This window comes from Acinonyx jubatus, chromosome A3 (genome assembly GCF_027475565.1).
Source record: "Acinonyx jubatus isolate Ajub_Pintada_27869175 chromosome A3, VMU_Ajub_asm_v1.0, whole genome shotgun sequence".
Lineage (NCBI taxonomy): Eukaryota > Metazoa > Chordata > Mammalia > Carnivora > Felidae > Acinonyx > Acinonyx jubatus.
The window spans coordinates 23,804,586-23,830,237 of NC_069388.1; the positions used below are offsets into that span (position 1 = coordinate 23,804,586).

Below are 25,652 nucleotides of genomic sequence, written 5' to 3' on the forward strand. Positions count from 1 at the left end.
CTTTGTGGGACTGTTTCTGCTACTTACTTCATTAGAATCCTTCAAGGGTTCTGCCCACTACAGATGTATCTGTTCTTAATATTTGTTAACTCAAGTATAGCACACACAATGCAAAGTACACAAATCATAAGGATAATGAATTGTAAAATGAACACGCTTGCATAACCACTATTGATGTATTTTGAAAAAGCTTTCTTAATTATTATGAAAGCTTTCCTTTAAAAAAAAAAACACTGGATTTGAGACTATAGGTAATCTCATGTTTTTTTTAATTAATTTTTTTATTTTTTAAAATTTACATCCAAATTAGTTAGCATATAGTGAAACAATGATTTCAGGAGTAAATTCCTTAATGCTCCTTACCCATTTAGCCCATCCCCCCTCCCACAACCCCTCCAGTAACCCTGTTTGTTCTCCATATTTATGAGTCTCTTCTGTTTTGTCCCCCTCCCTGTTTTTGTATTTTTGTTTCCCTTCCCATATGTTTATCTGTTTTGTCTCTTAAAGTCCTCATATGAGTGAAGTCATATGATTTTTGTCTTTCTCTGACTAATTTCACTTAGCGTAATACCCTCCAGTTCCATCCACGTAATTACAAATGGCAAGATTTCATTTTTGATTGCCAAGTAATACTCCATTGTGTGTGTGTGTGTGTGTGTGTGTGTGTGTGTACCACATTTTCTTTATCCATTCATCCATCAATGGACATTTGGGCTCTTTCCATACTTTGGCTATTGTTGATAGTGCTGCTATAAACACGGGGGTGCATGTGTCCCTTCGAAACAGCACACCTGTATGCTGTGGATAAATGCCTAGCAGTGCAATTGCTGGGTCGTAGGGTAGTTCTATTTTTAGTTTTTTGAGGAACCTCCATACTGTTTTCCAGAGTGGCTGCACCAGCTTGCATTCCCAGATAATCTCATGTCTTTTAACAACACTTTCTAGAGTGAAATTACCAGAAACAGTGATAGAAAGAAGGAATTTGGCCAGTCACAAAAATTTTACTTTGAATAGGCTTATTGGGCTTATACAATTTAGTCTTTTCTTCTGATGTTTCTCTTCTTCCTCTCTGCCCTTTTCTGTCTAGGTCCTGGATGGAATGGAGAGGGGTCCTACTGAACATCTATTATCTTTTCTGAGAGTGGTCAGAGAGTTCTTAAACAGGTCTGTTGTTTATATATAGAATACAAATGCAATCTTGATTTACTAAAAAAAAAAAAACTTGGTTTCAACATAAGAAAAGGATTGACTTAGAAATAGAGTTTACTTTTTTAAAAAGAAGGCATTTGATCTCCATGTCCGTGGGGAATTTTAGTTTGATAAGCTGTGTTTGACATGTGAATTGGACCCAAAGCAACAGAATTAAATGAGATCTGCTTATTAGAAAAACACTTTCTTAATAGAAAAGCAAGTGAGTCTTATCTTTTTCAGTTATGTTGAAAATATGGAATATGGCAGAATTCTTTATTGATTTCATGGAAGGTACTAAGAAAAGGTAAAAAGGTGAATGTCTCAGTTGTCTATGATTCTGGAGGGGAATGGAGGCATGAGTAAATCCAAGAAGGAAAATATTTATTTGGTTCTCTTTCTCATGTTTTCAGAATTCATAACATTGAAAAGAATAAAAGGTACCTTGCAAATCTTTGATTCAGAGGAAGGCAAGTGTATAGAGTTTTGGTTTATTCTTTTCTTATTCATCTGTGTCTCTCTAACCGTGAATGAACTGTATCGTTTAGACAGATGAAAACCATAGCTTAGTGATTTCCCAAACTTGTCTTCACGTTGAAATCACCTATGAAACTTGGCAAACTATTGATGCCTGTGTCTCCCTTCCTTCCCTGCTCCCCACTCCATTGTGATTTAATTGGCTTGGGCACCTGGCCTAGGTTTTGGTATTTTTAAAAGATCCCCAGGTGATCCTAAAGTTTGACAAGTTTGGGAACCACAGCTCTAGCCAGTTAAAGCAGACCTGGCCACTATTGTAACTTGTGACTTTTTTTTGCATAAATGTTTGGATAAATACATAAATAAGAGTATAAATATTTTGATTTAGGAATCTAGTGCTTTAAATCTAGGTTCTTGCTAGAATATAAGCCCCATAAAAGTAGGTAGCATGTCTGTATTTTTCTTCATTATTGTATCGTTAGCATTTAGAACAATATCTGGCATATATTGCATGCCTAAATATTTGTTGAATGAGTGAATGAACCTGTCAGTCTCTAGTGAGCTGAGAGTATCCTTTTACCTAATACACCAATGGTCTGAGATAGAGAGGGAGGTGGTTGTGAAGAGCCCAGCCTCTAGAATCAGACTGCCTAGACTCGAATAATGGCTCTGTCACTTACTAGCTGTATGACCTTAAGCAAGTTACTTCTCTGTGCCTGAGTTTCCTCATTTGTAAAACGGGGGTAATTGAATCTATTTCATGGGATTGTTGGGGGAACTAATTGAATTGATAATGCAAAGTGCTTAGAACAATGCCTGGTATATAATAGTGTCCTGTAAGTTTTAGCTACTGTAAAATTAAAAAAAAAACTCTGTATTTTCTGCAGTTTGGGTAATTTATCTGTAGAATACTGTTTGAGAGCTAGGGTAGAATAATGGAATCAGCTGCATTAGATGTAGTTAAAGAAGGCTTGACAAAGAAGGTGATTTTGTTTTTTTTAGTTACCTTAATGAGGTAAATTTGCATACAATCACCTGCATCCGTTTTATTTATTTATTTTTTACCTACATCCATTTTTAATTTTTTTAAAATGTTTATGAGAGAGCGCGCCCGCGCACGCGCAATCATGAGCGGGGGAGGGGCAGAGAGAGAGGCAGATATGGAATCTGAAGCAGGCTCCAGGATCTGAGCTGTCAGCACAGAGCCTGACGACAACGATGACGACATGGGGCTCGAACTCACAAACTGCGAGATCATGACCTGAACTGAAGTGGGGCGCTTCATGGACGAGCCATCCAGGCGCCCCTCCCTTAGCATAGTTTCATTATTTATCTGTGTTGTTGCATGTATCAGTAGTTTGTTCCTTTTTGATGCCGATTAGTGTCTTATATGGATATAACATGTTTATCTGTTCACTTGTGATGGATATTTGGGTTAGTTCCAGTTTTGATGACTGTGAATAAAGTTGCTATAAACGTTTTTTAATTTTAATTTTATTTTTTTATAGAGATAGAGTGTGACCAGGGGAGAGGGGGAGAGGGGCAGAGGGAGAGAGAGAGAGAGAAAGAATCTTAAGCAGGCTCCACATTCAGCAAGGAGCCTGATGTGGGGCTTGATCCCATAACCCTGGAATTATGACCTGAGCCAAAATCAAGAGTTGGAGGCTCAACTCACTGAACCACCCAGGCACCCTGCTACAAGCATTTTTGCAAGTCTTTGTGTAGACATATTTTTATTTATTGTTGGGTAAATCCCTTGCAATGGGATTGCTGGGTTGTATGGCATATATGGCATATCTAACTTTTAAAAGAAACTGCCAAAAAGTTTTTTTTTAACTTTTTAAAAAATTTTTATTTATTTTTGTATGTTTTTATTTTTATTTTTGAGAGAGAGAGAGACAGAGCGTGAGTGGGGGAGGGGCAGAGAGAGAGGGACACACAGAATCCGAAGCGGGCTCCAAGCTCCGAGCTGTCAGCAAGAGCCCGATGTGGGGCTTGAACTCACAGACTGTGAGATCATGATCTGAGCTAAAGTCGGTCATCCAACCAACTGAGCCACCCAGGTGCCCCAGAAACTGCCAAAAAGTTTTAAAGGAGGTGAATATTCAGTAGGATTTCCAGGGAGAGTCCATTAGTTATCTATTGTTGCATAATAAATTACCACAAATTTAGCAGCTTAAAACAACACATATTTATTGTGGCACAATTTCCATGGGTCAGGAATCTGGGTACAGCTTAGGTGAGTCCTCTGTGTCAGGGTCTCTCAGAGGCAGCAGTCAAGGTGTCAGCCAGGGCTGGAGTCTCATCTCAGTGCTTGACTGAAGAAGGAATTGCTTCTAAGTTCACTTGGTTGTTGGTGGAATTCACTTCTTCAAGGGATGTTGAATTAAGGACCTTGATTTCTTTTTTCTTTTCTTTTCTTTTTTTTTTCCCTGTGTTCTCAGAGTATCTATTTATTTTCAGGAATAGAATTTAGTGATTCATGACTTACATATAACACCCAGTGCTCATCCCACCAAGTGTCCTTCCTCCTTAATACCCCTCACCCTTTTAGCCCTTCCCCCCACTTAACAGCCCGCCAGCAAACCTTAGTTTGTTCTCTGTGTTTAAGAGTCTCTTATGGTTTGTCTCTGTTTTTATATTATTTTTGCTCCCCATCCCTTATGTTCATCAGTTTTGTATCCTAAATTCCACATATGAGTGAAGTCATATGATATTTATCTTTCTTTGACTTACTTTGCTTGGCATAATACACATTGTTCCATCCACATTGTTGCAAATGGCAAGATTTCATTCTTTTTAATCCCCAAGTAACATTCCATTGTGTATATATACCACATCTTCTTTATCCATTCATCAGTTGATGAACATTTGGGCTCTTTCCATACTTTGGCTATTGTTGATAGTGCTGCTGTAAACATTAGGGTGCATGTGCCTCTTCAGACCAGCACTTCTGTATCCTTTGGATAAATACCTAGTAGTGCAATTGCTCGGTCATAGAATAGTTCTATTTTTAATTTTGTGGGGAACCTCCATACTGTTTTCCAGAGTGGCTACACCAGTTTGCATTCCCACCAGCAGTGCAAGAGGGTACCTCTTTCTCCACATCCTTGCCAGCATTTGTTGTTGCCTGAGTTGTTAATGTTAGCCATTCTGACAGATGTGGGGTGGTATCTCATGGTGGTTTTGATTTGTATTTCCCTGATGATGAGTGATGTTGAGCATTTTTTCATGTGTCTGTTAGCCATCTGGATGTCTTGTTTGGAAAAGTTTCTATTCATGTCTTTTGCCCATTTCTTCACTGGATTATTTGTTTTTGGGTGTGAGTTTGATAAGTTCTTTATAGATTTTGGATACTAACCCTTTATCTGATATGTCATTTGCAAATATCTTCTCCCATTCTGTTGGTTGCCTTTTAGTTTTGCTGATTATTTTCTTCTCTGTGCAGAAGCTTTTTATCTTGATGAAATCCCAGTAGTTCATTTATGCTTTTGTTTCCCTCGCCTCTGAAGACATGTCAAGTAAAGTTGCTGTGGCCAAGGTCAAAGAGGTTGTTGCCTGTTTTCTCCTCTAGGATTTTGATGGCTTCCTGTCTTATGTTTAGGTCTTTCATCCATTTTGAGTTTATTTTTGTGTATGGTATAAGAAAGTGGTCCAGGTTCATTCTTCTGCATATCACTGTCCAGTTTTCTCAACACCATTTGCTGAAGAGACTGTCTTTTTTCCATTGGATATTCTTTGATGATTTGTCAAAGATTAGTTGGCAGTACATTTGTGGGTCCGTTTCTGGGTTCTCTGTTCTGTTCCAATGATCTATGTGTCTGTTTCTGTGCCACTACCATACTGTCTTGATGATTACAGCTTTGTAATACAGCTTGAAGTCTGGAATTGTGATGCCTCCAGCTTTGGGTTTCTTTTTTGGGATTGCTTTGGCTGTTCGGGGTCTTTTATGGTTCCATACAAATTTTAGGATTGTTTGTTCTAGCTCTGTGAAGAATGCTGGTGTTAATTTTGGCAGGGATTGCATTGAGTATGTAGATTATTTTGGGTAGTATTGACGTTTTAACAATATTCTTCCTATCCAGGAGCATGGAATCTTTTTCCATTTTCTTGCATCTTCTTCAATTTCTTTCATAAACTTTCTGTAGTTTTCAGTGTATAGATTTTTCACCTCTTTGGTTAGGTTTATTCCTAGGTATTTTATAGCTTTTAGTGCAATTGTAAATGGGATCAATTCCTTGATTTCTCCTTCTGTTGCTTCATTATTGGTGTATAGAAATGCAACCAATTTCTGTACATTGCTTTGATACCCTGCAACTTTGCTGAATTCAAGTATCAGTCCTAGCAGTTTTTTGGTGGAGTCTTTTGGGTTTTCCACATAATAGATTATCATGTCGTCTGCGAAGAGTGAAAGTTTGACTTCCTCCTTGCTAATTTGGATCCCTTTTATTTTTAAAAAAAATTTTTTTTAATGTTTATTTATTTTTGAGAGACATAGCATGAGTGGGGAATGGACAGAGAGAGAGGGAGACACAGAATCTGAAGCAGGCTCCAGGCTCTGAGCTATTAGCACAGAGCCTGATGCAGGGCTCAAACCCATGAATCCTGAGATATGACCTGAGCCGAAGTCAGACGCCCAATTGACTGAGCCACCCAGGTGCCCCAGATCCCTTTTATTTGTGTTGTCTGATTGCTAAGTTTAGGACTTCCAACACTATGTTGAATAACAGTGGTAAGAGTGGGCATCCTTATTGTGTTCCTGACCTTAGGGGGAAAGCTCTCAGTTTTTCCCCATTGAGGATGATATTAGCAGTGGATCTTTCATATATGGCCTTTATGATCTTGAGGTATTATCCTTCCGTAAGGACCTTGGTTTCTCACTGGCTGTTAGCTGGAGGCTGCTCCAATATAGCACACTGAGAGGGCAATAAATAGAGTCTTCCAGAAAAATAGAAGTCACATCTTTTTAACATAATCATGGAAGTGACATCCTGTCACCAACATCTGTTGGTTAGAAGTCACTAGGCTAGCCCACTCATGGGGAGGAGATTACACAAGGATGTGAATACTAGATGCTGGAATAATTGATGGCCATCTTAGAAGTATATCTCCCACAGAAGGCATGGTTTAGTGGCAGGTTGGGTCTAGATGGACCAAGGGGAAAAAGTAGCTTGTGAAATTTTCTTCATTTTTCCTGTATCAAACTGTATCTCTTTCTTCCTTCTGTCTTTCACATCAGCCTCTCTCCCCTTCACGAAGAGAGACATAAAGGTCACTCTCACAGTAAGTTTTTTATCTGAGTTGTTTTTGTTTTTATTTTATTTTATTTTGAGAGAGAGAGCAAGCACTCGAGCTAGGGAGGGGCAGTGGGAGAGGAAGAGAGAATCCTAAGCAGACTCCACACCCAACACGGAGCCCAACATGGGGCTTGATCCCACGATGGGGGCTTGATCCCACAACCCTGGGATCATGACCTGGGCTGAAATCAAGAGTTGGACACTCTACCAACTAAGCCACCCAGGTGCCCCTTGAATATTTTTTATTGTTGTTAAGAGATTTAATTAAAGCTTCTTCCTGAATCATTTAGTGTTTATAGCTTATTTAAAAAAACATTTTATTATGGAAATGGAGACAGATACAAAAGTAGAATGCTATCATGAACCGTATGTACCTTTCACCCACCTTAAACAATTTATTTATTTATTTTTTACCAATCTTACAAGTATATTCTACATACAATAAAATACACTCATTTTAAATGTATAGTTTGTATTCTGTCGGATGCCTATATCCTAACAATCAAGAAGATATAGAACATTTTCACTCCAAAGTTACCTTGTGCCCCTGTTTAATCAGTCCCCATCCTAGTCCTAGGAAGTACCCATCTGATTTCTATTGTTGTGGGTTCATTTTGCCTGTTGTAAAATGTCATAGAAATGTTTGGATTCTTTTGATCACCATGTTTTTGAGATTCATCCCTGTTGCATATTTCAGTAATTCAGAGTTTTTCAGCCTTGGCACTATGGACATTTTGGGCTGGATAATTTGTTTTGCAGACTGTCCTGTGTATTGCAGGATATTTAGTAGCATCCTTGACCTCTATCCACTAGATGCCCATAGCATTCTCCTCCCTTCCTTTGATTGTAACAATCAAAAATGTCTCCAGACATTGCCACCTATACACTAGGGGACAAAATCCCCTCCCTTGACTGGTAGATAACCTTTACAGTAGTTGATCCTTTTTATTGTTGGGCAGTATTCCACTGTATGGCTACACTACAATTTATCCATTTACTGCTTGATGGATATTTGGGCTGTGTCCAGTTTACTTTCAGTTTCGGGCTGTTATAGATAGAGTTGCTATTAACCTTCATAGGAAGTCTTTGTATAGACATGTTTTTATTCAGGATAAATATCTAGGAGTTAGATTTCTGGGTCTTATGATAAATAAATGCTTAACTTTAAAAGAAACTGCCAAATTGTTTGTACATTTTTATAGTCCCACCACTATGGGAGTTCCAGTTGCTCTGCATCCTTGCCAACATTTGATACTTATTCTTTTTAATTTTAGCCATTAGTGTAGGTGTGTTATTTGTCGCTTTAATTTTCATTTTCCTGATGACTGATAGTGTTGAGCATCTTTTTATGTGCTTGTTGTAAAGTGTCTCTTCAAATCTTTTGTCCATTTTTCATTGCATTATGTCTTATTATTGAGTTTCCTTTGTCTTTTCCCCTATGTGTGCATAAACATATTTAAGAAATTAAATATTAAGAAAGACAATTAAGACAATTGAAATAATGAATACACCTTTATATAGTTTCATATTTATTTATTTATTTATTTATTTTTAATGCTTATTTTTGGGAGAGAGACAGAGAAACAGAGTGTGAGTGAGGGAGGGGCAAAGAGAGAGGGTCAGATAGAAAACCTGAAGCAGACTTCAGGCTCTGAGCTATCAGCACAGAGCCCAACATGGGGCTTGAACCCATGAAACACGAGATCATGACCTGAACTGAAGTTGGACACTTAACCAACTGAGCCACCCAGGCACCTTACCATGCATCTTTTCTGACCACAATGCTGTGAAACTAGAAATGAGTCATAAGAAAAAAATCTAGAAACAACACAAGTGCATAGAGTTAAATAACATGCTACCAAACAATGAATGTGTCAACCAAGATATCAAAGAGGAAATAAAATAATACATGGAGAGAAATGAAAATGAAAATACAAGGGTTCAAAATCTTTGGGATGCAGCAAAAACTGTTCTAAGAAGGAAATTTATAGCAATACAAGCCTGCTGCAAGAAGCAAGAAAAATCCCAAATAAGCAACCTAGCCTTATCCCCAAAAGAACTGGAGAAAGAACAAACACACCCAAAACCAGTAGAAGGAAGGAAATAATAAAGATTAAAACAGAAATAAATGAAATAGAAACTAAAAAAAAAAAAAAAACAACACCCCAGTAAAATAGGTTAATGAAACCAGGAGCTGACTCTTTGAAAAAATAACAAAATTGAAAAATCTTTACCCAGACTCATCAAAAATAAAAGCAGAGAGAGAGAGAGGACTCAAATAAGCAAAATCAAAGATGAAAGAGGAGCAATAACAACTGACACCACAGAAATACAAAGGATTATGAGAATATTATGAAAAATTATGTGCCAACAAACTGGGCAACTTAGAAAAAGTGGATAAATTCCTAGAAACATATAACTTTCCAAAATTGAATCAGAAAGAAATAGAAAATTTGAACAGACTGATTACCAGCAATGAAATAGAATCAGGAATCAATCAACTCCCAACAAACAAAATTCTGGGATCCGATGTCTTCACAGGTGAATTCTACTAAACATTTAAAGAAAAGTTGATACATACTCTTCTCAAACTATTCCAAAACATGTAAGAGGAAGGAAAACTTCCAAATTCATTCTATGAGGCTAGCATTACTCTGACCCCAAAGCCAGATAAAGACGGTACAAAAAAAGAATTACAAGCCAGTATCTCTGATGAACATAGATGCAAAAGTCCTTTACAGAGTATTAGCAGGGGTGCTTGGCTGGCTCAGTTAGAAGAGTATATGACTCTTGATCTCAGGGTTGTGAGTTCAAGTCTCACATTGGGTGTAGAGATTACCTAAAAAAATTATTAGCAAACCAAATCCAACAATATATTTAAAAATTCATTCACCACAAGTAAGTGGGATTTATTCCTGAGATGCAAGAGTGGTTCAGTATTTGTAAATCACTCACTGTGATACATCATATCAGCAAGAGAAGGGATAACCATATGATCATTTCAGTACATGCAGAAGAAGCATTTGATGAAGTGTAATATCCATTTTTGATAAAAACTCTCAACAAAGTAGGATTAAAGGGAACATGCCTCAATATTATAAAGGCCACGTATGAAAAGCACACAGCTAAAATCACTCAATGGTAAAAAACTGAGAGCTTTCCTCTAAGATCAGGAACAAGGCAAGGATGTCTACTTTCACCATTTTTATTCAACATGGTACTGAAAGTCCTAGCCACAGCAATCAGACAAGAAAAAGAAATAAAAAGCATCCATATTGGTAAGGAAGAAGCAGAACTTTCAGTGTTTACAAGATGGCATGATACTATATGTAGAAAACCCAAGACTCCACCGAAAAACTTCTAGAATTGATAAATGAATTCAGTAAGGTCATAGGATACAAAGTTAACATATAGAAATCCATTGCATTTTTATACACTAATAATGAAGTAGCAGAAAGAGAAATTAAGAAAACAATGCCATTTATAACTGCACCAAAAAGAATAAAATAAACGAAGAAGGTGAAAGACCAGTATTCTGAAAACTATACAACATTGATGAAAGCAATTGAAGATGACACAAACAAACGGAAAGATATTCCATGTTCATGGATTGGGAGAACAAATATTGTTAAAATGTCCATACTGCCCAAAGCAATCTACACATTTAATGCATCCCTGTCAAAACACCAATGCCATTTTTCACAGAACTAGACAAATAATCCTAAAATTTGTGTAGAACCACAAAAGACCCTGGATTGCCAAAGAGTCTTGAAAAAGAAGAACAAAACTGGAAGTATCACAATCCCAGATTTCAAGATATACTATAAAGCTGTAGTAATTAAAACAGTGTGGTCTTGGCACAAAAATAGACACATAAAACAATAGTACAGAATAAAGAGCCCAGAAATAAACCCACAATTATATGGTTAATTAAATTAAAGCAAAGGAGGCCAGAATATGCAATGGGAAAAAGTCTCTTCAACAAATGATGGTGGGAAGACTGGACAGCTATATGCAAAAGAATGAAACTGGACCACTTTCTTTCACCATACACAAAAATAACCGTAAAATGAATTAAAGACCTAAATGTGAGACCTGAAACCATAAAAATCCTAGAAGACAGCACAGGGGGTAATTTCTCTGATATCAGTTGTATGTAGCAACAGCTTTCTAGATATATCTTCTAAGGCAAGGGAAACAAAAGCAAAAATAAACTATTAGGAATGCATCAAAATAAAAAGCTTCTGCACAGCAAAGGAAACAATCAACAAAACAAAAAGCATACTGAATGGGAGAAGATAATTGCAAAGAACATATCTGATAAGAGGTAAGTATCCAAAATATATAAAGAACTTATAGGGGTGCCTGGGTGGCTCAGTCGGTTAAGCGTCCGCTTCAGCGCAGGTCATGATCTCACAGTCTGTGAGTTCAAGTCCCGCATCAGGCTCTGTGCTGACAGCTCAGAGCCTGGAGCCTGCTTCAGATTCTGTGTCTCCCTCTCTCTCTGCCCCTCCCCTGCTCATGCTCTGTCTCTCTCTGTCTCAGAAATAAATAAAAACATTAAAAAAAAAAAACTTATACAGCTCAACACAAAAAAACCCCAAATAATGCAGTGTAAAAATGGGCAGAAAACATGAACAGACATTTCTCCAAAGAAGACAGCCACATGTCCAACAGACACATGAAAAGAATCTCAACATCACTCATCATCAGGAAAATACAAATCAAAACCATGAGATATGACCTCACACCTGTCAGAATGGCTAAAATAAAAAACAAGAAACAACAGGTATTGGCAAGGATGTAGACAAAAAGGAACCCTTGTGCACTGTTGGTAGGAATGCAAGCTGGAGCAGCCATTGTGGAAAACAGAATGGTAGTCTTCAAAAGATTAAAAATAGAATTCGCGTATGATCCAGTAATTCCACTTTTAGGTATTTACCCAAAGAATATGAAAATGCTAATTCTAAAAGATATGTGCACCCCTGTGTTTATCATAGCATTATTCACAATAGCCAAATTATGGAAGCAGCCCAATAGATGAATGGATAAAGATGTGTGTGTGTGTGTGTGTGTGTGTGTGTGTGTGTGTGTGTGTGTGTATAATAGTTACTACTCAGCCATAAAATAGATGAATGGATAAAGATGTGTGTGTGTGTGTGTGTGTGTGTGTGTATAATAGTTACTACTCAGCCATAAAAAAAGAATGAAATTTTGCCATTTGCATCAACGTGGATGGATCTCGACGGTATACTGCTCAGTAAATAACTCAGAGAAAAAAACATACCATATGATTTCACTCGTGTGGAATTTAAGAAACAAAACAAGTGAACAAAGAAAAAAGACAAATGAAACACCAGACTCTTAACTATAGAGAACAAACTGGTGGTTACCAGAGGGGAGGTAGTTAGGGGAATGGGTGAAATAGGTGAAGGAGATTAAGAGTACATTTATTTTGAGGAGCACTGAATAATGTATAGAATTATTGAATCACTATATTGTACACCTGAAACTAATAAAACACTGTATGTTAATTATACTGCAGTAAAAATAAAAGAATGATAAAATATTAAAAAAGTATATACCAAGAACTCTTGTGGGTGCCTGGGTGGCCCAGTTGGTTAGCATCTGACTCTTGGTTTCAGCTCACATCATGATCTCACAGTTAGCAGTGCAGAGCCTGCTTGGGATTCTCCCTCTCTCCCTCTCTGCCCCTCCCCCACTCGTCTCTGTCTCAAATAAATAAACTTAAAAAAAATTTACAATTCAATTATAAAGAGTCAAATATCCCAGTTTTAAAAATTGACAAAAGATTTGAATGGATGTTTCTCCAAATTGTGGCAAATGGAAAATAAACATGAAAATATGCTTAACATCATTTGGCATCAGGGAAATGCAAATCAAAAGCACCATGAGATACCACCTTACACCCACCAGGATAGCTGTACTCAGAAAGGTAATGACAAGTTGGTGGGGATGCAGAGAAATTGGAACCCTTGTGCCCTACTGGTGGGAATATAAAATGGTGTAACTGCTTTGTAAAACAGTTTGGAAATTCCTCAAAAGATTAAACATAGAAAATATATGACCCAGCAATTTTACTCCTAAGTGTGTGTGTGTGTATATGTATGTATATGTATATGTAAATATGTATGTATGTGTACATGTAATCGTGTATATATATATATATATATATATATATATCTGAGAAAAACGAAAATACATCCATACAAAAACTCGTATACAAATATTCATAACAGCATTATTCATAATAGTGAAAAATGGAAACAACCCAAATGTCTATCAGCTGATGAATAAATGGATAAATAAATGTGGTTCTTTTGGTAAGGGATGTTATTTGGTATTTTAAAAAATACTGTTACTTGCTACAACATCTTGAAAATATTCTAAGTGAAAGAAGCTGGTCACAAAAGACCACTTATTATGTGGTTTCTACTATATGAGGTATCTAGAAAAGACAAATGCTCCTTGACCTAGTCTCAACTTTACCCTTTAATGGGGGGGGGGCATTAACACATTAAATTAAAAACAGCATATTAGCAAAATTGTTCATTGTACTCAGATGAAGATGATGGTGACTAGTAATAGTTCATCTTTATTTCATACCTTATAGATCTTTTCAATGATTATTTTTTTAAAAAATAGCATTTGGGGTACCTGCGTGGCTCAGTCAGTTAAGCGTCCGACTTCAGGTCATGATCTTGCTGTTCGTGGGTTCGAGCCCTGTGTTGGGCTCTGTCCTGACAGCTTCATCCTGGAGCCTGCTTTTGATTCTGTGTCTCCCTCTCTCTCTGCACCTCCCCCACTCATGTTCTGTCTCTCTGTGTCTCAAAAATGAATAAACACTAAAAAAAATTTTTTACAGGCACCTGGGTGGCTCAGTCGGTTGAGTGTCCGACTTCGGCTCCGGTCATGATCTCCCAGTCTGTGAGTTCGAGCCCCATGTCAGGCTCTGTGCTGGCAGGTCAGAGCCTGGAGCCTGCTTCGGATTCTGTGTCTCCCTCTCTCTCTGCCCCTCCCCCATTCTGTCTGTGTCTCTTTCTGTCTCTCTCTCTCTGTCAAAAATAAACATTAAATTAAAAAAAATTTTTTTTAATAAATAGTATTTATGGGGTACATGGGGGGCTCAGTTGGTTGAGCATCCGTCTTCAGCTCGGGTCATGATCTCACTGTTTGTGAGTTCAAGCCCTACTTCGGGCTCTCTGCTGTCAGCATGGAGCTCACTTCAGATCCTCTGTCCCCCTCTCTATCTGCACCTCCCCTTCTCATACGCTGTCTCTCAAAAATAAACAAACAAAAAAAGATGGTGTTTATTCAGTGCTATTTATTCAATAAATAAGCAGCGTTGAATAAATAGAAAAATAATATGGAAAGAAAAAGTCTCTCAATCATAATCCCAAATAATTGATATAGTTAAATGTCAAGGATAAGGAACATAATAGTCCATTCCTAAATTAAAGGATCAGGGTAGTGTTAGGGTTATGAGTTAAGGATAGGGTTAGGGTTAGCCGTCATGCAAAATGGCTGTGAGGGAGTAGACATGGTAAGTAGCCAACTTCTGATGACTATGTAACTGGAGTAGGGCTGGTCTTGCACCTTTGTAAACACTTCCTGAATGTTGGGTATCAGAGGTCCAGAATTCACACTCTTCATTTGTGCTCAGAGCTTATCTTCCCATGGAGGCTATAAAGCTGAATAGGAAAAATGTATTTTTTTTTAAATTTATTTTTTACAGGGAAGGAGAGAGAAAAAGAGTGAGAGAGAGAGAGAGAGAGAGAGAGAGAGAATTCCAAGCAGGCTCCGCACTGTCAGAGAGGCTCGAATTCACGAATCATGAGATCATGACCTGAGCTAAAGTCGGACATGAACCAACTGAGCCACCCAGGTGCGAGCATACACAAGTTGGGGAGGGGCAGAGACCGAGACACAGAATATGAAGCAGGCTCCAGGCTCCCAGCTGTCAGCGCAGAGCCTGATGCAGGGCCAGAACCCACGAACCATGAGATCATGACCTGAGCCAGAGTCAGGCACTCAACTGAGTGAGCCACCCAGGTACCCTGAGGTAGCCTCCATTTTAATTTCCAGTTTGGATTAACTTTTTGAAAGGAGGAAGATGATAGAATAGTGTGGAGAATAGCCGCTAGTGGAAAAAGGAAGAGTTAGAGATCTTGCACCAAATAATTTCCAGTTCTTCAGGGAAGTATGATTAACATTGAAGTTAGGGCACCTGGGTGGCTCAGCTGGTTAAACTGAGTTTAAAGTTGTGTCTCCCTTTCTCTTTGCCCCTCCCCTGCTCATGCTTTCTCTCTCTCTCTCTCTCTCTCTCTCTCTCTCTCAAAAATACATTTAAAAATTAAAAAAACAAAAACATTGAAGTCAAATAGCCAGGGATTAAAATAGGCATAGTGTCCCTAGATCTGGAAGATGTTAGCCCATCATTTTCTAAATGACAACATGGAAGCTAAGAAAGGTTTAAGTGATTCCAAGGATGTAGAAAAAAACAAGATGGAACACAGGGTGCTGCAGTTCAATTTTAGATTCTATATAGTTACGTTTGTTTTATTTCCACACAAATAATATGGTTTGTATTACTTATATTAAAAAAAAATTAAACAACCAAACTTTATGATAATAAAAGAAAAAGCTTTTGTTTCTCCTTCATCACTTTTTTGGAGCAAATTCTTTTTTTTTTTTTTTTTTTAATGTTTATTAATTTTGAGAGGGAGGCAGTGCATGCAAGTGAGTGTGGGTGGGGCAGAGAGAGAGAGAGGGAGAGAGAGGGAGAGTGAGAATCCCAAGCAGGCTCCGAGCTATCAGTGCAGAGTCCAACGCAGAGTTTAAACCTATGAACCATGCATGACCTGAGCCAAAATCAAGAGTCAGATGCTTAACTGACTGAGCCACCCAGGCACCCCATTGGAGCAAATTCTTAACCACATTCCCTACCTGACTCAGTTTCCTCATATAAGGTAAATTAAATAATGTATGAAAAGTGTGGTTCTAAACTTTGCACATTAGAATCACCTGGGTAGTGTTTCAGTGCCCAAAGCTCAGGCCACAGTGCAGACATAGTATGACTCTGGAATTATTTTTTTAAGTTTCTCAAATAATTATAATGTGTAGCCAAGGTTGGGAGCTACTGAAGTTCTTTCAAGGCATATACTCATTTGATCTCAGATATTCTGACTTCAGTCATTTTGGAGTTATTGCGGCAATTCTAATTAGTGGGTATTGGCCTGAAATAAACTAGGTCACTTGGTTCTGATATTTCTGCTAATTGTGTACTATGTATGAGTAGGGTAGAGTCACCCTGGTGAGAAGACAGTTTTGTATATGGTGGGAGAAGCACTGAATTTGAAGGTGAAAGACCAGGCTTTAGTCATTATCCTGTCACAATCCTAGTCTATAATTTCAGTCAAGTCACAATACCACTGCTGTGATTCAGGTTTTTCCTTTGAGAGTTGGGGGGAGTTAGACTGATTATTATGCAAATTCCTTTCTAGCTCTTAAACTTCAAGTTTGTGAGTTAGTGGGGGTGGGGGAAAGGCAGTTAATGGATTTGTATGCCTTAAGAATAAGTGAGCAAGGGGGGCAGGACACTGATAAAAGCATTGCTGAAGGAGCCAGCTGTGGGATGGGATGGGAGTGGGTGGGGAGGAACAGACTGGGTGAACAACAGAACCTGGAGATAAGGGAATGGGGTGGGAAAGGGTTGGGAAGCAAGTGTAGGAGACTGGCTGAAGGGAATATTGTTGAAGGTGATGACAGTGGCTCAGCCCTTGGTAACAATGTGTTCCAGGTTCTTAAACTTACTGTCAAATGACTCAAGGAAAATGTGGTCAGAGGGGCTCTCCTCAGAACTAGGAGATAGAAAGCAGAGGCTATTTTTGTTGTTGCATGCCTGAGATGGGGTAAGAGTAGAAATATACTTGCTGCTCAGTGTTTAAGAGGGTAGTAGATAGCTGGCTTTTTTTTTTTTTTAATACATAATGCATGCATGTGGTTCAGAAATAAAAACATTATAAAAAAGATATACAGGGAAAAGTCTTGATCCCACCCTCAGCTCCCAGGATTTATTTATACCCTTCTCCCCATAACTTTTTAATATGAAAAAAAATGTTTTTAATACAAAAAAGTTGAAAGAATAATACAGTGATAATAGTTTGCTATATTTGCATCATCTGTTTACCTACCTATCTTTACTGAATACTTTGAAAATAAGTTGCAGACATTATGACATTTTATCCCTAAATACTTTGGCATGCATCTCCTAAGAATAAGGGCATTTGCTATACAATCACAAATAACATTACTACACCCAAGATGTTTTTAAAAATGCCCTAATATCTTCTGTTTCTTCACATTCAGTTTTTCCCAACTGTCTTAATAATTTTATGGCTGTTTTCTTCAAAGCAGGTCTAAGTAACGTTTATGAATTGCATTTGGTGGTCATATTTGTAAAGTCTTTTATTTTATTTATTTATTTTTTTCCACGTTTATTTATTTTTGGGACAGAGAGAGACAGAGCATGAACGGGGGAGGGGCAGAGAGAGAGGGAGACACAGAATCGGAAACAGGCTCCAGGCTCTGAGCCATCAGCCCAGAGCCTGACACGGGGCTCGAACTTACGGACTGCGAGATCGTGACCTGGCTGAAGTCGGACGCTTAACCGACTGCGCCACCCAGGCGCCCCTGTAAAGTCTTTTAATTGAGAACTGTGTCTTAAGATTTTGGGTTTTGAAGAGACCAGATCAATTTTGTTGTAGCAAGCCACACATTCTAGATCTGATTATTTCTTCATGTAGTCAAATACTTCTTCATGTATTTGTTCTTTTTGCTCTATCTCCTGAATTTTCTATAAAGGAGAAATTACTTTTAAAGACTTTTTAGACCTAGGCTAGGCATTTTTACTAATAATCATCATAGATGATGACTGGTGTTTCAGGTAAAATCACATCAGAAGGCATAAATAAAAGGTCTCACTGTAATTGTTACTGGATTTGATCACCAGGTAAAGCTGGTGAATGTCATATCTTTCCACTCTAAAGATACTTGTTTTCTCTTTGCAATTAGAAAGCAATCTGTGGAATAACCCGTTTGCACCATGGCAGTCTTCTGTTCCCCAGCAGTTTTCACCAGATGGTTTTTAGCATCCTTTGATCATCCTTGCCTGAATCACTTACTTCATTGGAGGTTGCACAATGGTGATTTCAAAAATTCTTTCCTTCTGCATTTATTAACTAGCATTCTGATGTAAAGGAGAGCTTTCCCTCTTTACCAAGGATGAATGCTTCTTAAAAGACAAAGTAAATTTCTTGCTTCATTCTTTTTTCTTTAATTATCAATCTTCAGAGTAAGGAATTGATGTCATAGTTACACCTAATAGTGACTTTCTGAGTAATTTTTTTACTCTCTGAGCTATTATTTACTCTGAGCTATTATTTTTTTTTAATTTTTTTTTCAACGTTTATTTATTTTTGGGACAGAGAGAGACAGAGCATGAACGGGCGAGGGGCAGAGAGAGAGGGAGACACAGAATCGGAAACAGGCTCCAGGCTCTGAGCCATCAGCGCAGAGCCTGACGTGGGGCTCGAACTCACGGACCGCGAGATCGTGACCTGGCTGAAGTCGGACGCTTAACCAACTGCGCCACCCAGGCGCCCTACTCTGAGCTATTATTATATATTTATGGATTTCTATTTATTCATGGTATTTTAATCAATTTTAGTCATTAATTCTTTTTAATACTTAAATTGTCTCAAATTTGCCGGTAGAAACCCCTTAAACTGGCTCCTGGGTCCTTGTGACTTTGCTCCCTATTTGTGTGAGTGCTTCCTTGCCCTCCTCTGGTACAACATGGTTTTGTTTTTGTTTGTTTGTTTGTTTTTTTCTAGTTTACCTTGAAGCTAATAATTTTTACTGTTTTGTGGGGTTTTTTTGTATTTCCTTCTAGAGGTTTTTTTTGTGTTTTTTTGTTTTGTATTTTGTTTTGTTTTTTTTTTTTGTCAGAGGGAGTGCGAGTGGGGAAGAGGCAGAGGGAGAAGAAAACAGAGAGACAATCGTAGGTAGGCTCCACGCTGACAGTGTGTAGCCTGATGCAGAGCTGTCTCATAAACTGTGAGATTATGAGCCCAAATCAAGAGTCAGATGCTTAACCAACTGAGCCACTCAGGCACCCCTAGAGTATTTTATTTTTAATACTAACATATATAAAATATTTTTCTCCTCTTTCCCCACTAAAAGTAGCATCCTGTAGTCAATGTTTTATTCCTTGTTTTTTCTTCTCTCAACAATATATCTTGGAGATCATTCCACATCAGTGCATAGAGAGCATCCATATTCTTGCTGCCTTTCCTTTTTATTAGATGTACTATAATTTAATCAGTCTCTGTTGATGGACATTTTGGTAGTTTCCTATCTTGCTCTTGCAAAAATGCTTTTATTGAATAACCTTGTATATGTGTCATCTAGTAAGGGAGCAGGTTTATCTGTAGGATCAGTGCAGTCAAATGCTCTACCACTGAGCTGTACCCCCTCTTACAGGATCACCAACCAGAAGTGAGATTGCTGGGTTAATGGTATATGTAATTGTAATTTTGATAGATAATGCCTACTTGCTGATGTTAGACAACCACTAGCAATGAGTGAGAATGTCTGTTTTCCTATAGCCTTGCCAAGAGAGTGCATTATTATATTTTTGGATTTTCACTAATCTGATGAGTGAAAAAAATGTTTTCTTATGTGTGAAGATTAATATTTTTTATATGTTTAAAGTTCATTTGTATTTCCTTTTCTTTGAATTTTATGATCATATTCTGTGCCCATTTTTGGACACAATACTTTGTCTAAATTGCTGTTCTCTTTATAATACTTATATATGCATACACATACACATACACAAACCTGTTTTTTTCTATAGTATGTTTATATATGGGAAATTTGCTCTTTCATTGTCAATATTTTTTCTTTGTCATTTTGTTTGTTGTTTGTTTGTTGGGTTTTTGTTTTGCTTTACTTATGGTATTTTTTGCCTTGCAGAATTCTTTGATTTTTATGTATTCAAATTTACCCATTTTTTTTTTTAATTTTTTTTTTCAACGTTTATTTATTTTTGGGACAGAGAGAGACAGAGCATGAACGGGGGAGGGGCAGAGAGAGAGGGAGACACAGAATCGGAAACAGGCTCCAGGCTCTGAGCCATCAGCCCAGAGCCTGACGCGGGGCTCGAACTCACGGACCGCGAGATCGTGACCTGGCTGAAGTCGGACGCTTAACCGACTGCGCCACCCAGGCGCCCCCAAATTTACCCATTTTTTTAATGGCTTTGGATTTTATGTCATAGTTAAAAAATCTTTACCCAGTCCAAGAGTATAAAAATTTCTTCTGTACTTTCTTCTAATACTTGTATGGTTTCATTTGTTGCATTGAAGTTTTGGATCCATTTGGAATTTATCTTGATGTGAGGTATAGCTCTAAGTTTATTTTTTCCCTAGGTGGCTACCTAGTCCCACTTAATGAAAAATCTGTTTCCCCCCACCTTTATGAGATACTAAAATTCTACATCCATTTTGATCACTTTTGGGGATTTTAGTCTTCCATTGGTCTCCCATCCATTTATATGCCAGTACTCACAGTTTTAATTACTGAGGCATTATGTTTTGATATCTGGTAGGACTTGTCCCTTTCCCTACTCTTATTTTTCAGAGGTTTTTTTTTTTTTACTCTTTTTATTTCCATGTGAACTATAAAGTCAGCTTTTCCATTTTAAAAAAGTTAGAATTTTTCTTAATGTTTTATTTTATTTTTGAGAGAGGGAGAGAGTGCAAGCAGGGGAAGGGCGGGGGGCGGGGGCGGTGAGACACAGAATCCAAGCAGACTCCAGGCTTTGACAGAGCCCGACAAAGGTCTCCAACCCACAAACCTTGAGATCAGGACCTGAGCCGGAGTCAGACACTTAACCAACTGAGCCACCCAGGCACCCCAAGAAGTTAGCATGTTTTAATAGGATTGTTAGATTCTAAATTAGGGAGAATTGATGTTTATGAGTCTTTTTTCCTCTCTCTCTCTCTCTCTCTCTCTCTCTTTTTGAGAGAGAGACCACGAGCTGGGGAGGGGCGGAGAGAGAAGGAGAGAATCTTAAACAGGCTTCATACTCAGCATGGCACCCAACACGGGGTTTGATCTCACAACCGTGAGATCCTGACCTGAGCTGAAATCAAGAGTCAAATGCTTAACCGACTGAGCCACCCAGGCACCCTGTGAGTCTTTTTGTCTAAGAATGTGGTGTGTCATTCCATTTGTTCAAGTCTTATTTATATTTGGATCCTTTATTAGTGTATTTAAAATTTCATCTTGTAACTCTACATTTTCTTTTTAGTTCAGTCCTAAATATTTTGTCCTTTTTGGGGCTGTTATAAATTAAAAATTTCCCCACATATTGATGATTGATTGCCTATGTAATAAAGCTGTTGTTTTCTGTATATTTTATACCATTCTACTTTGCTGAATCTCTTATTTTTGCTGTTTTCTTGGTTGATTTTTCAAGATGTGCAAGAATACAATTATATCATCTGCTGATAGTGATAGTTTTACATTCTTCCCAATTTTTTACTATTATTAGTCTTGTTTAATTTCACTGACTTTATATACCTATGATAGAATGTTTAATAATATTTAGTAGATATCTGCCCTCTTCCCAACTTTTCCCCATTAAGCAAGCTGCTGACTTTAGGCCAAAAAAAGATATATTTTGTCATGTTAAGGAAGTGTTTATATATTTGATTTTTTTTGAGAAGTGTTAAATTTTGTCAAATGACTTTAAGTATCTGTGGAGATGATCATATGACTTCTTCCCTTAGTTTCCTCATAGTGAGCCTTGCTTGTATTCCTAGACCAAACTCTACTTAATTATGATACATTCTTCATCTAATGTACTGTTGTATTCTATTTAAAATTTGATTTAGAATCTTGCATCAACATAAGAGAGATTATAGCTTTCTGCCTGCAGTGTGTATTAGCTTTTGATATTTATGCTATATTTGCTTCATAAAAAGATTTGGAAAGTTTGCTTTCTTTTTGTATGTTCTGGAACAGTTTCAGATCATTAGACTTATCTGTTCTCTAAAGGGTTAATGTTTCCATTAAATTTGTGTGTGATGCTTTTGGGGGGCATTATCATATTTATATAGGTAGAGTGAACAAAAGCTTGAACAAAATAGTCTCTATGGTCCTTTTAATTTCCTTTGTTTCTGTGGCTATTTCCTTCTTATTTCTTATTTTATGTATTTGGACTTTCTCCCTTTACTAGATTAACTAGTGGTTTATTTTATTGGTTTTTCTTCCAATGTACCAATTTTTGGATTTATTTATTCTGTTTTTCTGGGTTTTGTTTTGTTTTGTTTTTAGAGAGAGCGCAAGCAGGGGAGGGTCAGAGGGAGAGGGAGAAGCTCAAGCAGACTCCACCCCCAGCATAGAGCCCACCGTGGGGCTGGATCTCATGACCTTGAGATCATGATCTGAGCACAAGTCAAGAGTCAGATGCTTAACCAACTGAACCACCCAGGCGCCCCTCTTTTTCTGTTTTTTTTTTTTTTTTTATTAATTTCTCCTTTTATCTGTATTAATTCCTTCATTTTGATTTCTTTCAGTTCACCTTACAGGTTTTTTTCCTGACTTTTTGAGTCAGACATTTAACTCCTTCCTTTCTTTTCTTCTTTCTTTCTTTTCTTTCTTTTTCCTGATGTAGGTATTTATCGCTGTGAATTTTCTTCTTTACTGGTTTGGCTGTATTCTTTAGGTTCTAATATGTAGCATTTTCGTTATTTTGTCATTCTCTAGAAATTTTGCAATATTGATTTCTTTTTTAACCCAACTCCAAGGGTTTTGTTGTTGTTTTAAGGTGAAAAGGCCTTTGTTTCTTGATTTTATTTTAAATGTATAATTTCAGTACATTGTACTGAATCAGAGTATTATTCTACTGTTACTTTTTGGATTTATAGAGTTTTTTTCTTTTTTAAATTCCAGTATAGAGTGTTATATTTGTTTCAAGTGTACAGTGTAGTGGTTCAACAATTCCATGTATTGCTCAGTGCTCATCAGGGTAAGTGTACTGTTAATCCCATTCACTATAGAGATTTTCTTTATGGCCTTTTTAAAAAATGTTTATTTATTTTTAAGAGAGAGAGTGTGCAGGCTGGGGAGTGGCAGAGAGAGAGACAAAGAATCCCAAGCGGGCTTGCCACTGTCAGCGCAGAACCCAGCACGGGACTCAAACCCACGAACCAAACTGAAATCATGACCTGAGCCAAAATCAAGAATTGGACGCTTAACAGATTGAGCCACCCAGGCATCCCTCTTGATGGCCTTTCTTAAGGTCATTTTTTGTTAATGTTCCATGGAATTTTGAAAAAATAGCTTAGACTTAAATTAAAAAATAATTAAGGAGCATAGTTCTTTCCCTAAGAATTATTTATTAATGTCTAGTATATATATCCATTTAAAAATTTGAAATTATAAAATCAATATTTGACAATAATGTAAAACCATAACAGCCAAGTTAAAGACATTGTAGACTGATACTATCTTTTCTTTTTAAAATTTTCTTACTGTTTATTTATTTTTGAAAGAGAGAGAGCAAGCAAGCCAGGGAATGGCAGAGAGAGAAGGAGACACAGAATTTGAAGCAGGCTCCAGGTTCTGAGCTGTCAGCACAGAGCCCAATGCGGAGCTCGAACCCTCGAACTGTGAGATCATGCCCTGGGCTAAATTCTGACTCTTAACCAACTGAGCCACCCCAGCGCCCCAGACTGATACTACCTTATTAAAGTGGGAATATTTTTCTGAAGCATGCCAAAATTAGACATTTTCCATGCAAAATTTCTATGTGTACCATAAATAATACTTAGAAAAACTGAAAATTTAATGAAAAATAAAATAAAATTATATATAAAGTAGGAAAAAAGCTTAAATCTATACTTTATGAAGTTTATTTATTTAAAAAAATTTTTTTAATGTTTATTCATTTTTGAGAGAGATAGAGCACAAGTGGGGGAGAATCAGAGAGAGAAGGAGACACCGAATCCAAAGCAGGCTCCAGGCTCTGAGCTGTTGCACAGAACCCAATGCAGGGCTCGAACCTATAAACGGTGAGATCATGACCCGAGCTGAAGTTGGACACTTAACCCGCTGAGCCACCCAGGCACCCCATATACTTTATGAAGTTTAAAATGAGTTTTGAAATTATGTTAGAACAAGCGGGTCTTGTATTTAGTGTGTGTAGAAAATATTTTGGTCTTGGCTCCAAGTATCTGCAAACAGTGTGGCATGATGATGTTAATTCATTTTAATTTGACAGGTTTAAAAATGGAGGTAAAGGGAGGAGGTCTCTAAGGCTTAGGGTCCCAGTTTCATGACCCTTTTTTTTTTTTTAATTTTTTAAAAATTTTATGTTTTTTTATTTTATTTTTGGGAGAGAGAGAGCGCGCACACGCATGAATGGGGAAGGGGCAGAGAGAGAGGGAGACACAGAATCCAAAGCAGACTCCAGGCCTCGTGCTGTCAGCACAGAGCCCAATGCGGGGCTTGAACCCCCAAACCACGAGATCATGACCTGAGCTGAAGTTGGATGCTTAACCAACTGAGCCACCCAGGTCCCCCCCGCCGTTTCATGATTCTTAAGCGAAGGCAGTATATGTCCTGGAGTTTGCTTCTATACTCTTTGAAATGCTTGTTGAATAGTGGTTTGATCTCAGAAAAAAGATATTCTTTGTAGACTTAATGAAAACTCTATTTTAACATTCTCTAAAGATGTCTAAGTTGACTTGGTAACTTGTATTTGCATTGGCTTCTGTTATAAAGATGTCACCTCTGTAATTTCTAATTTCTATATGATACTGCAACTTTCTCTTTGTCTCTCTTTTTTAGAATTTTTAATTGGCTGCTGCCTTTTGAAATACAGGCCCTAAAAATGCCAGCTTGTTTGGACTTAGAAGATGACCTGAATAAATGATAAAAAAATAAAGACATTTTGGTGAGTGAAATCTTTTGTGAAAGAGTGGTTAAGGCTCAACTTAATTCCAAGCAATGGAATGACTCTACTAAAGTTACGTAGCAAATTAAAAAACTGTTTCCTTTATCATCTAGCGTTTTGTCAAAGGAGAAGATGGTCCTTCAGCCAGTTATCGAAGGTATCAGTATATTTAATGAAGCCCCAAATTCACTAAGTTTGAGTGCCTTCTGTTCCTCTGGGGTTGAGAACTTGATCTATTTTTTTCTTTCTCTTCGAGAGTCCACATACCTCTTAGGAGGCACATCATAACATTTAAATGCATTTCAAATATCTGGTCTATTCCAGCACTGTACCAAACCCAGCATAGTTCACTCACACCTAGCATTGTACTAGTCAATCATGGGAGTTGTAGAAATTGAAAATTGGTGACTGGGCCTTATGCAGCTATAGTGTGTTTCATTTGGCATACAGAGTATTTTTATTTTCCGAAAATGTAAACCTATTTTAAAATCTGGAGATTTCACTGAATATATGGATTTTAGCCTTTTCTTAAAATTCAGAACATCTGCCCAACTCCTCCCATCCTTCCAAAAAGAAAGTAATAAGCTGGAGCAGAGGATAGTAGCTGCTTAGCATAGATGGGTATGTGAGTTTCCTGTTAC

The 25,652-nt window shown here is 37.5% G+C and overlaps 1 protein-coding gene across 8 annotated transcripts in view; it reads left to right on the forward strand.

Moving 5' to 3' along the window:
• The window catches only part of NCOA6 (nuclear receptor coactivator 6), a 107,020-nt gene that overhangs the window by 17,762 nt on the left and 63,606 nt on the right, over window positions 1-25,652 (forward strand). For 6 of the 8 annotated variants that reach the window (XM_027069918.2, XM_053200042.1, XM_027069911.2 and 3 more), the window contains exons 2-3: window positions 1,088-1,164; window positions 24,906-25,011. The gene's annotated coding sequence lies outside the window, so the exon portion shown is untranslated. The remainder of the gene's footprint in view (window positions 1-1,087; window positions 1,165-24,905; window positions 25,012-25,652) is intronic. The other 2 variants (XM_027069912.2, XM_053200044.1) reach the window with 1 other exon arrangement.